We start from the raw sequence: 19,229 nt of genomic DNA, 5'->3' as shown, positions 1-19,229 counted from the left end.
AATTTCATCGTAAAAAATAATTTTTTTTATTTTTTAAATATAGTGATTAAAAAAATATTCTCTTATTTTTTGCGATGAAACTTTTCTTTCATCGTAATATTTTGCGACGAAAGAAAAATTCATCATAAAAGATGGTGATGAAATTCGTCGCAAAAAAATTCATCGCAAAAATTTCATCGTGATAATTGTGACGAAATAAAAATTTTATCGCTATAATTACGATGAAATAAAAATTTCATCGCGATAATGGTGATGAAATAAAATTTTTATCATGATAATGGTGATGAAATAAAAATTTCATCGCGATAATGGTGACGAAATAAAAATTTCATCGCAAAAAATTGATACTTTTAGCGATGAAATTATTTTTTCGTCGCAAAATTAGCAACGAAATAAAAAATTTCATTGTAATGTATAATAAAAATTTTATTTTTTTGGGTTCACAAAGTTTTTTTCGACGAAATTAATATTTCTTCGCTAAATTAAATTTTGGATAAAAAATTTAATTTTTATTTTTTTTATCAAAAAAATCTACTCAAATATAAATTCTCAGATAAAATATATTTTACATAACAATATATTAACATAATAGAAATATTTTAATTCAAAATATCAATTCTAAGTAATAAAAAGTTTTATAACCATCATTGTCATATATAAAAATATAAGTCCATACACCATTTTAAATTTAAAAAAATTACAAACTAGGTATGATCTGACTCGTTGGCCTCGTTCCCTTCTTCAGGCGTCGATCTCTGACCCGATATATGTCACGATGGTGGTGCAGAGGTGGCGTCATGTGACTGTAGAGGTGCTAACTCAGAAGCATCAATACCGAGCCATCCTGCCATCGCAGCCACTATCCTCTCGAGCGTCTGACTATGATTCATCCAGTAATTAATCTAATCTTGCATCATGCTCATGGATGTCCTAACTGTCTCTGGCACCGATGCATCATCAGACCGATCGGATGACGAACTGCGTGATTTTTTGGACCGCATGCTATGATCAGATCCTAGCTGCTGCCCGAGGATGGTATCCAAAATCGTATCATCTGTCATCAAACAAACCTGCTACAATCCAGTATCACCGTCAGATCCAACCTCCCTCGTTGCCTACTCTCTCAATTGTAATATTTTTTCCTTCACAATAAACCAAATAAAATCATAATTTTTTTTCAAACTCTTTAAAAGTTCAAAATGTAGAGTAATGATACTTACATGACGCTGCCTCACCTCCTCGGTCACGAACTCGCCACTCTTGTTTTGATAGAATTTAGCATAGGCGTCGACTTTGGATAGTTCCTATTCAAACAAAAAAAAAGAAAAAAAGATATCAAAATAATATAAATATTTAATAAGAAGTTACAAAGTATGATTGTAAATGTAGTTACGTACCATCCTCTTCATTCTTTGTGCAAAAGAGGCACTTCTTTGCGTGTGAATAGAATCAATCTTACTCCTATTCACCTTATTCACCTCCGATCGTCGCTACAAAATAAATACAATTATAATCAATAAAGAACATAACAAAATTAAAATAATTTGAAACACTAGACATACCTGAAATGCCTCACTTCCAAAATGCTCACATAACCACCGCCAATCATCACTAGACCCAGCCCAATTTCTGTATGGCTGGGTCATAGGATCAATCTCCTTCGCCTACAGCTCATTGCAGTATTTATGAAGCCTACATCGTCGATCTCTGTATCTATTTGCAGTCATTTTGAGAATACATGCCGTCACTTCTTCGTCGGTGCAATTTTCGAAGTCAATATTATCCTACACAGTCATCATACCAAAAAGCAAATACATGAAATTATTCATATAATAAAAAATTTATTTATATAATCAAAAATAATATGGATCATGTAATGATATGCAAGACATCCAATAAATTCTTACATCGACGACATGGATAATGAGCTTTTCCATCTTCTCTAGTATGATTGGATGCCACATTCATAAAAGACGCCACACCCGTAATATACTCGGGACAGAACTTATCATGCAATGACATCCAACCATGATCCATACCTACATATTTATGATGCAAACTATATAATCAATTTTATGTAATAATAGTTGACTAACGCCTTATATCTCCTACCTATAGGGTGATGGTCCTATCCCATTCAAGAACGTAAGAATTTAATATTGCAATACATATCTTCTATACCAAAAAAATTTCGACAGCATTTCGATGCAGTTCTCCAGATATACAAGCATTAAAGTTGTGCTATGTATCCCAAGAACATGATCAAAAATACTGACAAAACTCTGTGATGTAGAAGCACATATGTTGTAATATTAAATTCATTCACGTGCCCAAACTGTCCACGAGGATAATTTGAGAATAGTGTGTAAAGCATCAATATTTTTTTCATAAAAAAAATATTAGTTTATGTACGCTATCTTCGAACGAAAATTCTAAGGCTTATAAATTTGTTATGCTACAATCAATATATTATTATTATTATTATTATTATTATTATTATTATTATTATTATTATTATTTTTAAAATATTTTTAAATCATGACTAAAATTAATTATATCAAACAAATAATTATATCTAACATTATATCTAATTACTAAAATAACAAATAATTACCTCTAATGGCTAAAATTAATTGAGAAAAAAAATAAAAAATAAAAAATATATAAATTAAAAAAATTATTCTCACCTTCAACTCTTCCGTGAATCCGACAGCTATGCAATGATGGTGACGGCAACCGACGATGGTGGTGGCGGCCCGGCGGCGGTGGCGGCTGCGGCCCTACGAAACTAGACAAGCCAGGTGTAAGAGAGGGAGACAGGGAGAATGATAGAGAAAGTAAGGGAGGGAGACTGAGAAAGAAAATGAGGGAGGGAGACAGGAGAGGGAGGGGTCGAGGGTTCTAGGAGGAGGTCGAGAGAGGGAGAGTAGGTGAGAGAGGGAGAAGGAGGCAGAGAAGAGGGAGGATTCGAGGGACAGGGTTTGGGAGGGGAGGAGGAGGAGGTCGGAGTCAGAGAGGAAGCAGAGGGAGAGGGAGATGGCAGAGGTGAGGAGGGAGAGGACAGGCGGGAGGTCCTCTGCAGTGAAGGGGGACTAAGAGAGGGCCTACTCTTCTTCCTAGAGGTGGAGGTGGCGGAGGAGAGGCCTCGACCGATGATGGTGGCGGGGAGGGCGGACTCGACCGGTAGTACACAGTGGAGACCAAAAGGGAGAGAAAGAAACAGGACGGTGCATGGAGGAGAGGGTGGTGAGGCGGGAGGGAGACGGCGCACTGGGGGGTGGGCTCGATCGACGACGGGGGGCGGGCTCAAGCGACGACGGTGGCGAGGAGGGAGGGCTTAACGACGGCGGGGAGGGAGAGAGAGAGAGGATGGTGGCCGAGAGGGAGAGAGAGAGAGGATGGTGGCAGGGAGGGAGAGCACTTACCGGGAAGGATGACCGACGATCGGGGAGGGAGGACTGTCGTCGGAGATCGAAGAGGGAGAAAGAGCTTTGGCGACCGCGGCAGTGTTGGCAAATTTTTGATTAGGATAAATTTTTTCCCTATTTCAAAGTGCTTTTTTTTTAATTAAAAAATATTTAGCAACGAAATAAATTCGTTACGAAAAGTAAACATTTTGTCGCAAAAAAATATATTTTTTTGTAACAAATATTATTTTGTCGCAAATGATTAATTTTTTACAACGAAAATTTAATTTCATCGCAAATATAAAAAAATTATCATAAAAATCAAGTTTTCTATAATGAAAAAAATATTTCATCGCAAAAAATTAAATTTTTTACGATGCAATTATTTTCATAAAAAAAAAAATTGAGCAACGAAAAATTTTTTCGTCGCCAAAAAAAATGATTTTTTGCGATGAAAAAAATTTTCGTCGCTAAAGATCAATTTCTAGCAATGAAAATTAAAATTTTATCATAAAATATTTAATTTTTTTTAATAAAATAAATTTTAGCGATGAAATAGTTTTGTCGTTAAATATAAATAAAATTGATCAGAAAAGTCCTTATTTTTTGCAATGAAATATCAATTTCATCGCAAATAATGTAATTTTTTTGTGATAAATTTTTTTTTCATCACAAAAAAAATATTTTTTGCTATGAAAAAAATATTTCATCACAAAAAATATTATTTTTTGCAATGAAAAATAATTTCGTCGCTAAAGATCAACTTTTAGCAACAAAAATAAAATTTTTATTGTAAAAGATATAACTTTTTGCAACAAAATTTTTTTCATCGCAAATACCTGATTTTTGGGGATGAAATTTAAATTTCATTGCAAAAGTTTAATTATTTACGATGAAATAAATTTCGTCGCTAAAATTTCATCATTAAAAGTCAAATTCCTTGTATATGAAAACTATCAAATGATCATTTAAAAGAAAATACAGTTGGAAAGAGTAATGCTACTGAAAATCTATCCAAAAAAAGGGAAAAAAAAATCAAGTCCCACCAATTATTTGCCCTCTTTCCTAAAAAATTGGAACTTCTAAAATCTTATAAATCTTATTTTAATGATACATCAATGACACACAATTTGAATTTCAACCTTATTCATATGTAATCTAATTTTGTTAGTCAAAATTATCTTCTATGATAATGTAATCTAATATATATTATTTGAATTTGCTTTGTGATGCAATGTTACAATGGCTAGTTCAAGGAGGGCCAAAGAGTTTTGTATTAGCCCAATGAATATGGTGAATAGAAGATGCTATTTCAGTTATTATATTGAGGTCATGGACATACTTATGGAGTCCATATCTGAAGAGCAGAAGACAAAGGTGGCTGCGACTCCATTTGCCCATTTACTCTGATCTCCATATATCAAGCAAATCAGATCATTATTGGATGCATTGCTTTCCTTTGGGAATGATAAGAAGGAGGGCTTTAGACTGGATAAGACTATGGTTCCTTTTGTGGGGACTGACATTACTCTCGTCCTTGGTTTGAGGGCTAGAGTTGATGAGGTTGAATTATATAAGGAGGGGAGTGTTCAGTCGGACCTCATCATCCGATTTTTTGATGGTGACTATAAAAAAACAACTAGAAATTTAGGATGGGAAGTCCTTTACATCCGGGTTGCAGGATGTAAAGGACTTTACCAAGTATTGAATTCTTTATCTTTTGTAACTAATCTTTTTCCAACTATACACTGCCATATTCCAAAGGCATTATGCCCATATCTTGATGATTTGGATCATCTAGGATCATATAGTTGGGATTTTACAATTTTTTTTTCCTTTGACAGTAGATCCCTAGCGTAGCAGAGAGTGTGTGCATAAGAAATACAACTGGAAGAGGCTCTGCTAGCTATATGGATAGATGCACGATGGCTCTGGTACTAAGCTTGTCTGTGTTTACTTTCAATTCAATTATTTGATAGTCAATCTAATATCGAATCAATTACTTTAATATGGTACATAATTAGTCTAGCATGGTACATAATTAATATAGAATGGCACATAGCTAATTTATTATGATACATAGTTAATATATATTGGTACACAGTTAATCTATATTGGTATATAATTAATCTATTATGGTACACAGTTAATCTATATTAGTACACAGTTAATCTATATGGAGACATAGTTAATTTATTATAGTACATAGTTTATATATATAGATACATAATTAATCTATTATGATACACAGTTAATCTATATTGGTACATAATTAATCTGTTATGATACGCAGTTAATCATATTCTTACACAGTTAATCTATCATAGTGTATAGTTAATCTATTATAGTATATAGTTAATCTAATATTATTTTGATATAGTATACAATTAATTTATTATGGTACATAATTAATCTAATATTATTTTGGTATGATAGGCATGGGCTGTTGAGTGTGCCAATAGTCTACTTGGAAAGCACAGACCACCATTCGTTTATCCCTATCTCTTGCATTGGAGCAATGTCCCGTTCCCTCGCAAGGTGGAGGCGATCACCAAAGTAATAAAGAAATTAAAAAGATTTGAAATATCAGCTTTTGTATCTAACATCATACACATTTCAATTGAAGCATAACTATTTTTTCTGAGAATTTTTTTTTTGTTTCATGATAGGTGATCTAGAGGATATAGCCCATGGAGGATGAGGTGCATCTCCTGTCACAAGAAAGGCCATAGAGGGCAATTTCGATAGAGGGGCAGGCATATATAAAATTTGATTTTTTTTTTTATTTTTTGTACTTCATATTAGTTACATGATTTATATATTATTTTCTATTTGGCACACACATGCTATGTGCCAGCATACAGTAAAGTCCACCTTGCACACCATTTATAATGCATTTGTAGACAATTAAGATTTTACTACATTCTTTTTAATTCTTTGTAGTATATCATTGTTTTCATCTGGAATACACTTATTTCCGTTTGACACATAGCTATTATGTGCTGGCATATTGTTTGGCACACTATATTTAAATGGCATACATAAAATTTTACTATGTAAGAATATGTATAGCTCCTCATTGCACATTACTTATTGCATATAATCTTTAAGATTTTTTTTTTCAAGTTCTATCATTTAGCCAGCCCAGACGACATCCAATTAATGATTTAGAGACACGTATCGCAACAATTAAGAGATCCTTGATTACTCACGGCTTTCACTTAGAGGAGTCTTAACCCATCGAGGATGTCACAGTGAAGGATGCACAGATTCTTGCCTTCGATAGAAGGCTTTCGTGCATCGAGAAGATGCTCCATGATAAAAGCTTGATGCCGATAGAAGACATTACAGCCATCAATGCAGATCCTGCGGAGGTGAGTATGATGCTGTAATTGTAATATGAAAATTTAGAAATGATGTTATTCCTAACCTAATTGATCTTTATTATTAGGTGAGGACAGAGCATTCTTTTGTACGTGAAGAACCCCATCCGACTGAAGTGGATCTTGCTATACCTTATAGTAGTGAAGTGGTGGAAATAATTTTTATTAATTTGCAGTTAAAGATATGTTCTTTTATTATAATATGAATGTTTATTAACTTTGTACTGACATTTTTTTTTAGGTCAGTTTCATGGCTGAAGTGGAGTGTGAGAAAGAAGATGCTGCCTCGAAACATGTGTCCTCATTATGCAGGTAGGTTAAAATGGAAGCTTACGAGAGAAAGCCCATGGAGAAGAGAAAGGCCATATCATACCTTCTTAAGACCTACAAACATGCAAGAAAGAAACACCAGTAGGAGAACATGGATGAAGGAAGCATAACCTTATCCACTAGTGAGAGTGATGCATATGCTCATCAGTGTTCAATTTTGGAGCCTATCACTACTGTACTGATGGAGCTAAGTCAAGCAGTTAAAGATCAAGGAGATCCTCCCCCTAGAGAGATTTAGAAATTTTTTGATGTATTAATTATTAATCATTGTGTCGGTTATTGTCTTTGTATCATGTGCTTGTATGATATATGTTAAACATTCAAAACACTTACTAAAAATCTTTCTTATATTTCATCACTTTTAGCATATCTGAGATTCTACTATAGTTATAGATGTTGAGTCATCGGTGTTGCAGGATAATCCAATACAATTAGCATGCAGGCACATCTATCATGGGAAGGGGAGAGGTATACTCTCATCATTTATTGAAGCTTGAAGCGTCAATTGATTTCTATATTGATGGTGATCATTCTGAGTAAGTTAATAGAATTATATTTTTTCTCTATCTCATTGTTCATAATGAGTTCTTTTGTTAATACCTGTATTTTTTATGTAATGAGATTATCTGGGAGGATCAAGATACTTCTAAACCTTCTTGCACATGTTATACATTGGATCAGCTCCTTAATGATGGGCCACTACAGAGTGATGTATGAAAATTAAGTACTCACATGTGTTTCTTGCTCCAATATTTTCTTTGTTGATCTTAACGATTTTATTTGCATTATGTACAGCTTGTTAATGTATACTTCTGTATAATAGAGCTATTCCACATAGAGTATAAGGAGCCCATGGAGAATGCAGCTTTATTTTTATGCTGCGAGATATAGGTATAAAATTTATTAGAAGTATGTATTTTGTTTTCAACTAATGGATGTGTAAACATACTCTTCTTCTTCTTCTCTTTTTTGGTGTAGGCTGTTATACTTTAATGCTTTTCAGGAGTCATCTTAGTGACCCCTAAAGTCACCAATCAGATCATTCATTCAGCATAGCCAAGTATACAGAAATGGTTGGCTAATACCGATTATCAGATCTCGAGCACTATAGATATTTATTCATCCCGATGAACACATCTTGATATTGGTACCTCCTAGTGTTGGATTTGAAGGAGCGACGCTTTGACTGCTATAACTCGATGTGGAGCTATAATGTATCAGATGATGCCAATAAATATGTGTGTAACATTATTCGATATTTAGTTGTTATTTTTATTTCTAACAACATCTATAAGTAATTAATTGTATTTCTTACCATATGTATGTAGGCAAGATTCATGCATTTTTGGTTGTTAGAATGATTAGGCTTCAATATTTCGGAAGCTTAAGTTCGATATGTTCATGTCTGTCTGCAGTAGAACTATAATACTATTAATTGCGGAGTACATATGCTGATATTTGCAGAGATCCTTATAAGAGATAGCTCAAGACCACTGCATGATGATTTTAAGGATGCATCTTTATATAGGAGTTGGGTTGCGGGAAATATCTTATTCCATGGGTATTGTATTACATATAAAGAATTTTTGTCATGGTATGAGAAGAAGATGCCAAGGACTAAAGATTAGGACATGATGGTTGTATAAACATTCTATTGTATTTATGTCAATTGTAAATTCCATCCTTGCACTAATTTGTTGAATATTTTTTATTTAATATCATCCAAAAAATTTAACTACAATATGGTGTGTTCAAAGATGCATCAGGTTCATTTTGTTTTCAATGTATATGTGTGGCAATATTGATATCATATTCAGGTTCAGCAATTTCGGGCTCCTCATTGCCAAATGGATGTATATCAGTTTAAGATGTTGGATAAGCTGATTCAGATATAGTTTCAGATGTGTATCATTTTCAAATGGATGTGTTCTGGTTTAGATGTATTCAATTATGTGTGTATGTGTATATGTGTGTTGTAATTCTTCAAGTGTGTGCCATGATGCTTCATCCACATACCGCAATGCATCAACTGCATGCCATGATACTTCAATTAACTATGTATAGTATTAAATTAACTGTATACAGTATTCAATTAACTATATACAATATTCAATTAACTGTGTGCAGGATTTATTTAACGGTGTGCAGTATTTAATTAACTGTATGCAGGATTTAATTAACTATGTGTAGTGTTTAATTAACTGTGTATGATTTTAACTAACTATGTGCAGTGTTCAATTAACTATTTATAGTATTCAATTAACTGTGTATGATTTTAATTTAACTGTGTGCAGTATTTAATTAACTGTGTGCAGTGTTCAATTAACTATATATGATTTTAATTTAACTGTGTGTAGTATTTAATTAACTATATATAAAATTTATTTAATTATGCACAGAGTTTATTTAACTATGTACAACATTCAATTAACTATGTGTAGAATTCAATTAACTGTGTACCACATTAACTTAACTATGTATGATGTTAATTTAAATATATACCATGCTAGTTTAATTATGTACCATATTTAGTTAGCTACATATCATGATACCATAGATTATGGAGTGTATGTATATACCCCTTGTAGACACATAAAAAATTTACCCTCTATGTCGGGTCTATGGCACCGTTAGGGTCGATCCATGGGTCGCCCCTGGCATAGGGGTCGATCCATGGGTTTGCACCCTATGGTGTGCCAAGCCAAAAATAGCGTGCCAACATTTCTTTTTCAAAAGAGATAATTCAGTGTTGAATTTAACTGTGCCCTATATAAATTTAACTACGTACAGTATTCAATTAATTATATATAATTTTAATTTAATGTGTGTAGGGTTCAATTAACTGTGTAGCATTCAATTAACTGTGTGAGGATTTATTTAATTGTGCACAGAGTTCATTTAATTGTGTGCAGTGTTCAATTAACTGTGTATAGGATTCAATTAAATATATGTAGAATTCAATTAACTGTATACCACATTAACTTAACTATATATAATGTTAATTTAAATATATATCATGCTAGTTTAACTATGTACCATATTTAGTTGACTACATATCATGATACCATAGATTGTAGAGTGTATATGTTGATATTTTTGGAGCTATGATATCCCTTGTGGATACATCAAAAATTGGCCCTCCGTGTCGGTCCTATGGCATCATAGGGGTCGATCCATGGGTTGGCCCTAGCATAGGCATCATTCCACGGGTTTGCCCCCTATGACGTGTTGGGCCAAAAATAGGGTGCTGACATCCCTTTTACAAAGGGGATGATCCAATGTTCAATTTAACTGTGTATGATATAAATTTAACTGTATGCAGTGTTTAATTAATTATATATAATTTTAATTTAACTGTGTGCAGTATTCAATTAACTGTGCGCAATATTCAATTAATTATGTGCAGGATTCAATTAACAATGTATCACATTAGCTTAATTGTGTATGATGTTAATTTAACTGTACAGTATTCATATAATTATGTACGATGTTAATTTAACTATGTATGATATTCATTTAACTATATACTATGTTAGTTTAACTATGCATCATGTTTAGTTAACTATGTGTCATATTCATTTAACTATGTACCATATAAATTTAACTATATACAGTCTTAACTTAACTGTGCGATATTCATATAATTGTGTACTATATTAATTTAACTATATATGATGTTCATTTAATTGCATACCATATTGTTTAGTTTTACAAGTTCATAATAAATAACACTTTTGCAATATTCAACCATTTTACTCTTTAGAAAAAAAAATCCAATCTTATATGTTATTCAATAGCCTCATTACAAGTTCTTCTATTGTATCCTTCTTTCCCACATCGCTCACATTTTATATTTCTTGATAAATCCATCTGTGAAGCTCTTCTTTTCTTTTTAGGCCTGTCAGGATGAGTCTTCGTAATAGGAGGTAAAATATGTATCTCATCTGATGTACTTGACTCAACTTAATATCAGAAATTGAATTGTTACATTCTGCATATGCTGCTCTATACATGTCAACTTCGAAATAGTTATTAGTGAAATGATACAAAGATCTACCAGCCTTCTCAATGCATGCACATGCATGCTTACATGGCATCCAAAAGATTCACCATTCACTACAAGAGCAAGTGCATTCCTGTAGGTCAACTTTACATAAGTACTTCATATCCTGTACATCGTAAATCATGATGCTTGATGTAAAGATGGATGACCTTTGACCTTCTTCTGTATTGTTCTATAACATCTTTTCTAGATCGAGGCAAAGATGGGTTTGCATATTGTAACCTCAAATCCATCGATCATGCATCAATTATATTATCTAGAGTCTTATATGATCAACCATCTAAGGAATGGGAAGATGCCGAGCCTCCAGAATTCAACTGTTGAAACACTTTACCATATTAAATATCATGATACCCCAATGTGGATCTGAAAAGACTGTATTTACCCAATGCTCTGGCTTTGCATGCATCATAAAGTTACTTGTGCTCGGAGTTGCTGCTATAAGTTTGCTGATTAGTTTTTAAAAATTATTCAGATTTGGAGTTTATGCAGCAGCATTTAATAAATTAAGCAATCTCTTCCTTTCAGTTGCACGATAATGGACCAGCACCTGTATATACAACAATGAAAGGATAACAATGACTTAACAAACCCAGATATTTTAAAATTTAACTTAAAAATTCAAAAGAATATGATGCATACCTAATTTTTGTAATTATCTTTGATATGGCAGATGCAATATGAGTGATACCTACCAATAAAGTATTTCGGCACTGCTTTTATAAGTATCTAATGTCTATCTGTCATAATGGTAAAATGATACCCATGATAGTCAATGCAAGACTTTAAGGCTTCTTTCAATATTCGACAAAACCAATCTCAATTGTCATTATTTTCTATATCAATAATAGCATATGCAATGGAGAACATATCATCATTCATATCTTTACCTATAGCACCAAGTAAAACTCCTCCATCCTTATGCTTAACAAATGTTCCATCCATGAATATTGGAGGTCTATAACCTTTTATGAAACTATTGATTAAGGCTTTAAATGAAATGAATAGATGTCTAAATTGATCTTCAATGATTTCATACGTTGCTATGCTACCAGGGTTGGTCTGAAGAATGGCATCATTATACCATCGTATCCTTTCATAAGATACCTCTCACCATAGATCTCCTTGATAGCAACCTTTTTTCCATGCCATACTCGATGATATGGTAATTCCACACCATATTCACGATGAATATCTTTTACAACATCAACAGGCCTATATATATCTTGGAGTTTCTCCTGGACAATATTTGAAACTTAGTGTTTCGAAGCCTTAGGATGATATCGATTTTGCAACCCTACTCTGTATGTATGTTCGTTGTTCATGATTTTAATTGCAAACGCATCTTGATTCCCAAGGCTAGAAGCATGAATGCGCTATCCACATCCATTATATGCATACTCCATAGTCACATGCACACAATCATTCTTGATAAACACAAAATCTCTGTAATTTATAATGCAGAACTTATGAATTGTAGCACGAAAGATTTCAACATTCTTGAATTCTTGACCTACACCCTCTATGTAGCTCTTCCAAGCATCCAATGTATTTCTTTGACTTGGTTCATCTTCAATTACGGCTTTTGTTTCTTTGACAACTTGAATGAAATTACTCAAGCTAGCAAATGATGAAAAACAAGATGAATCAACCATTTGATCATTTTTGCAATAACTTGTATGTTCAGCATCATGGATTGGACTGCTAACCCTACAATATAAAAAGATTATTCTTTCATTATATTACCAATCAATTTTGAACTATTACATATATCATAAGTACTATATTCATGCTGTAATTACATATGAATGCACAAAACAACTAATTAAAAATAAAAAAGATGTATAATTTGTAATTAAATTCTGCATTACCTCATAGTGATTATCACTTTAGGAGATTCTGTTGAGGATTCACAATGAGATACAACAATCTTAATTATATATCACAGCTTTTAACTTCAAATGTATTTCATACATATTCCTAACATCCTTATCCATGATGAGCTTAACAAGCATTCTTGAATTGTTAAGAATATAGAATTTGATTTCTATCATTGCAGGGGATAGATGCTTCCATCTCTCCACTATTTCATTGACAATGTAATCGATAGTTGAGTCTTGTGAAATTAAAATAATACGGCCCTCCATACCATTAGAGCACACAACCATAAAAATTGAATTTTTGATGTTCTTAGAATCCATGACTATTAGAAAACTAGATGAGATCATTTAAAATAATAGATAAGCTGCTTTAAATCACTTCGACAATAATAAAGAACAAAATCTCTGAAAAAACTGAATAAAATTTCTTAAAACCTAATGTCCATATTAGAATATTCTGATCTGAATACAATGAAAATTAGAAAGGCCAAAATAAATAAAAAATCTCTCAAAAAGTGAATGTCCACATCAGAATATTCAGACTTGAGTTTTGATGAATTTGGAAGGGTGAGGACGGACAGGAAATCCCTCAAAGAATGGGCTTTTGCCGTTTCTTCCAAAAAACAGAGGAATGTTTTGTAAAAGAATGGAATTAGGAATGTTTCATGGTGTGAAAGGATATTTTTGGTATTTTTAAAGCCATCTCATGCCAAAACTATTGGGTTACACTAAATAGGGATCGAGAGTTACAGTTTTAGTCAACAGAGAGTTTTTGTTAAAATGACGTCAATCAGAGGATCGATAATTAAATACCCATACAAATTATTACAAATGATATCAAAGCAAACTTGGCCCATAGTTAATATGGACTAGAAACCCTACAGCACGGGCCTATTTAGGTTGACTATGGGTTGATGGTGATGTTTGTGATTCTGTTAGAAATTGGGGTAGGGTGTATGTGTAGATTTAAAAATCATTACAATCGTAGCAGAAAAATAATTGGGTTAAACCCTTTAACCATATATGTATTAAATCATATCTAATCCTATCCAAGTCCCGAAGAAAATACATACATATAATTTGAAAATTATAATTAGGATGAGATCAAAACACAATACCTTAGCATGGGTAGAAATTCACCACTATCGATGATCATTGGTTCGAAGTTTTTTGAGTCACATACGTATCCAACTTCTACAGATATCAACCAGGATCAACCTCGAATTGATCTTCTCATAGTAGATCCTTCTTCTCCAAGTGGTATCTCAGTCCTTCAGAACTTTGATCAATCCTTTGATCAAGATTACGAAATCAACTCTTTAATCTGCAGCCTTCTTCTCCTCATTCTTCATTCTGAAAGAAGATCACCTCAACTCGGCATGTAAAAAAGTGGGATGCCCAATCTTTGGGCATGAAAAGAGAAGAAGGAGAGAGGAAGTGGTATGGAGAAGGACAGAGAGAGAGAGATCTAGTTTTAATCAAAAAAATAAAACTTGTGAAACCTTAGGAGACCTTCTCTTTATATAGGCCCTTCTCTGATTCAAAAAAAAAAATCTAATTAACTTAAAAAGGTACATCCTTATTTCATAAGAAATTTTATCTTTTTAATCTGATTTTTTTAATAAAATCAGACTTAATTGGTATGTAATTATCCTCCTTTGGCAAGAACATAGGGTGCCCTAGTCAGATATAGAAATCTAAATGGGCGCCTCATGTCATGTAGGGCAGGTAGATGGGGCGCCAACACTTGGTGCCCCTTAGGGTTTCCTGGCATATGAGAGGGGGTGAGGCCCCTCTCTCTCTCTCCTTTCATATTCATTATTGGAGGGGGCGGCCCCTCAAACATTATCCAGGGTTGGCACCCCATTGTCCTACCAAAAAGGGAGGAAGGCACCACCAAACTTTTCAACTATTCCACACACCACTAAGAGATAATTAAGAGATAATGTAGAGATAATGAGGAGATAATTTAGCCAACTAATTGACTTAATCCAATCTTTTTGGGCTCACAATTAGGAGCCTAATTAAATCCAAATGGATTTAGATTAGATTCAAGGCAATGGACTTGATCCAATCAAATTCTTGAGAAGAATTAGGTTTAACCATGTGCTAGTATAGTTCTATTAAACCCAATAGGATTTCAATAAATCCTAATCCAATTAGAACTTTATAAGCTCAACTAACAAATTCAAAATTAAATCTTTTAATATGTGACCTCATAGATTTCATTCTATCTAGTAGTGAGATATATTGTAATCTCCATCACAATATCATCTAAACTCTTTTCAATGGATTAGAATATTTTTAATTCTATTCTTCAAGAGTCATCGATCATCAAGACAACACCCGATGAGTCTCACAATCTACCAATGACATCTAGCAGTATATAGTGGCAATCCAGTAAAATGAAAGTGTGAATCTCTAGGTGCAGTTATCGTATGATTTGATCCTTCTATCGTAAGTCCCAACTTGATGGAGGTCATGGAGAACTCATCAGATTCCATTATCAATCATATGCAAGATTGGCTCGATTCGAGTTCATTTATGAATTTTATGAAAACTCTTTTCAAGTATCCACACTTGCTTTGACCAAAGACTTTCTAAACTGAGTCTCGCAAATCATATAAGACTTCTCTTTTTTTATCAAGATCGATAGATTCTTTCTAAGTGCATCCTACTCCAAATGGCGAACCTGAACCTACTGAAGCCAACATATACAGCAAGGACCTAAATAGCTAGGGATCAAGGGAATGTGCAGTCAAACTCAGGAGCCTCACTGTGAATAGCCAATGACACTGTACATCAAAAGATCACTCACACCACTGTAGCATCGAGAAGACCACTGATGAGTGAGTAGACATCTATATGATTTTTTGTGTTGGTCACACTCAATGCAAGTTATTCTTTGATAACCATCCGCACCCTCACCCCAGTGTCCCTACACTGTAGATCCGAGATTCATCTACCCACAAAGGAGGTGAATTGTGCATCGATCTCGAATAGATTGATCACTGTCCTCTGTGACGATCTTTTGATTGAAAGTATTTAAAAATTAATCACTAATTAATATATATCTTAAATTTTTAATACTTTAAGAATATACAAAAATCATCTTTGTTAATTTTTAAGATAAATTATGGACACATAAATATGATTGAAATGAAAAAGTCCTTTATTGATAATAAAAAGGTATAAGTACATGTTTAAGCTCTGAAATTATAAAATATGTTAGTTAATAATTAGCTTCTAAGGAACAAATCTAACAAACTCTCACTTAACCTAAAACCAATCGATCTTCTACTAGCTGAGAGGCTTGGTCAGTGAGTCCACCATATTTAGTGCGGAGTCGACTCTCTGTACCTCGATGAACTTCTTCTCGATGTATTCGCGTATGATGTGAAACCACCGCTTTATATGCTTGGACTTTTGGTGAGACTTGAGCTCCTTAGCAAGGGCTATGGCACCGTTATTGTCATAGTGCAATGCAATTGTATTTGATGGCATCACATCAGCTCCGCAATAAATTTTTTAAACCAAAAGGCTTCCTTAGCAGCTTCAGAGGTGACGATGTACTTAGCTTCCATGATCGAATTTGCAATGATCGACTGTTTAAAATTTTTTCAGCTAACCGCACCACCATTATACAAAAAATACACCATGATGTCGACTTTCTATCATCGACATCAATCATGAAGTCTGAATTGGTGTATCTTTCAACTTTCAGCTTCAATTCTCCATCAAAGATCAACAACAAATCTTTAGTCCTTCTCAAGTATCTAAAGATATTTTTAACAGCAATCTAGTATTCTTCATCTAGATTCGCTTGATATCTGCTCGTGACACTCATGAAAAGGGCTATATCAGGTCGTGTACATAATATGACATACATGAGGCTCCCTATTGCCGAAGCATAAGGGATCTTTCTCATGCAGTGGATCTCCCCAGGTGTGTCAGGATACATCTTTTTGGAAAGATGAATGCCATGTCTAAGGGGCAAAAAATCTCTCTTGGAGTTTTTCATGCTGATCTTCTTCAGCATCTCCTCTATGTACATTCACTGTGAGAATCCTATCATTCTCTTAGATCTATCTCTATAGACCTTTATACCAAAAATGTAGGAGGCTTCTCCTAGGTCTTTCATGGTAAACTCTTTTGATAACTATACTTTGACCAATGTCAGCATGGGAATATCATTTTCAATCAGGAGGATGTCATCCACGTACAATATGAAAAATATGACAGTGCTCTCACTGATCTTTTTGTACACACATGGCTCCTCATTTTTGATGAAATCAAATATTTTTATTACATCATTAAAGCGAGTGTTCTAACTTTGAGATGCTTGCTGGAGTCTATTATGGACCTTTACAGCTTGCAGACCTTGTGATCACTATTACTGGATGTGAAACCCAAAGACTACTCCATATAGATATCTTCTTCCAGATATCCATTTAGGAAGATAGTTTTCACATCCATCTATCAAATTTTATAATCGTGAAAGGCTGCTATAACAAGTAGAGTATGGATGCATTTCAGTATGGCCACAGGCAAAAAGATTTCATGATAGTCAATGCCTTCAGATTGACTAAACCTTTCACGATTAGTCTTGCTTTATGGGTCTCTACCTTACCATCCAACCTAATTTTTTTTTTGTAAATCTATTTACACCCAATAGGTACAATACTTTCAGGTAGATCTACTAAGGACCAAACCTAGTTGAAATGCATGGAGTTAATTTTTGACTTCATCACTTTCATCCATTTTTCGAAGTCTATATCTAACATTACCTCATCGTAGGTCTTAGGATCATTCCTAATGTCCCTATCTCCCACAAGAAATACTTTCTCTAAATCCTCTGAAAGAATACCTAATTACCTTTCAGGAGGATGGGAGACCTTACTTGATCTACGAAGTGGAGGAGGTATCATATCTACTGGCTCATTACTAGTTCAGATTCTTGGACTCAATGCTCTTCAGAGACTTTCTCTTCGAGCTCAATCTTCCTCCCACTGCTTCCATCTTAGATAAACTCTTTTTCTAAGAAGACAATATGATGGCTCGCAATCACATTATGATTTTCAGAAAGATAGAAGTAGTATCCCTTGATTTTCTTAGGATACCTTATAAAGCAAGCCCTAAAGAACTTAGCCTCTAACTTATCCGTCTGCTGTCGCTTGATATGGATCGAACATCTCCAAATCTTGAGATACCCAAGAGTTGACTTCTTACCATGCCATAACTAATATGGTGTGGTAGAAATAGATTTAGAGAGAATCCAATTCAAAAGATAAATCGTAAAAAGCAGTGCATATCCCCAGAAAAAAATAAAAAGATCTATGAAGCTCATCATGGATCGGACCATATCTAATAGGATCTGATTCCTCCTTTTGGATGCCTTGTTAAGTTGAGGTGTCCCTGAAGGTATCCACTATGAGACTATGCCATTATCCTTGAGATAAATCCAAAATTCTCCACTGAGGTATTCTCCTCCTTGATCTGATCGAAGAATTTTTATGAATTTTTCGATCTATTTTTCTACTTCATGTCTAAACTCTATGAACTTTTCAAAGACTTCAGACTTTTGGTGCATTAAATATATAAATCTATATCATGAAAAATCATCGATAAAAATTATGAAGTAGACATAGCCAACCCTAACTTGTACATCGAATGGACCACACACGTCAGTATATACCAAGACTAATATCTCAATGACTCTTTTTTCTTGTCCCATAAAGGACAGCATGGCCATTTTTTTTGAAGATATGATTCACAAACTGGATAAAACTCAAAAATCAATGATCCGAGAAGACAATCTTTCTCCAGTTTGTTGAGTCTGTCTTCTTCAATATGACCTAGCCTAAGGTGCCACAGATACTTTTGGCCAATCCTATCTCTAAGTCTCTTAGATCCTATGGTATTCACAATTTGCTCGTTAATATTTACACTCATATCCATATGCAAATAGTAAAGGCCGTCAATCAAGAAAGTACGTGCAATAATTTTATTTTTAAAATAAATTGAATACATATCTTTATTGAAATAAAAATTATAATTATCCTGTGCCAGCATAGAGATGAAAATCAAATTCTTTCTGGCTACAGGTACATAATAGCAGTCTTTAAGAATTAAACTAAGTCCTAACGATAATCACAGAGGATAGGTC

General features: G+C 33.7%; 2 pseudogenes; one reads left to right on the top strand and one right to left on the bottom strand.

The window, feature by feature from the left end:
- The first annotated feature begins 4,697 nt into the window (after positions 1-4,697).
- LOC114914499 (uncharacterized) lies at positions 4,698-6,139 on the top strand (annotated as a pseudogene).
- Positions 6,140-11,430: 5,291 nt separating this feature from the next.
- Positions 11,431-13,330, bottom strand: LOC140851470 (uncharacterized; annotated as a pseudogene).
- Between the last annotated feature and the right edge of the window lie 5,899 nt (positions 13,331-19,229).

Source organism: Elaeis guineensis, chromosome 9 (genome assembly GCF_000442705.2).
Source record: "Elaeis guineensis isolate ETL-2024a chromosome 9, EG11, whole genome shotgun sequence".
NCBI classification, from domain to species: Eukaryota; Viridiplantae; Streptophyta; class Magnoliopsida; order Arecales; family Arecaceae; genus Elaeis; species Elaeis guineensis.
The sequence above is the reverse complement of the archived record's forward strand: the minus strand, read 5'-3'. Positions and strand labels throughout refer to the sequence as shown.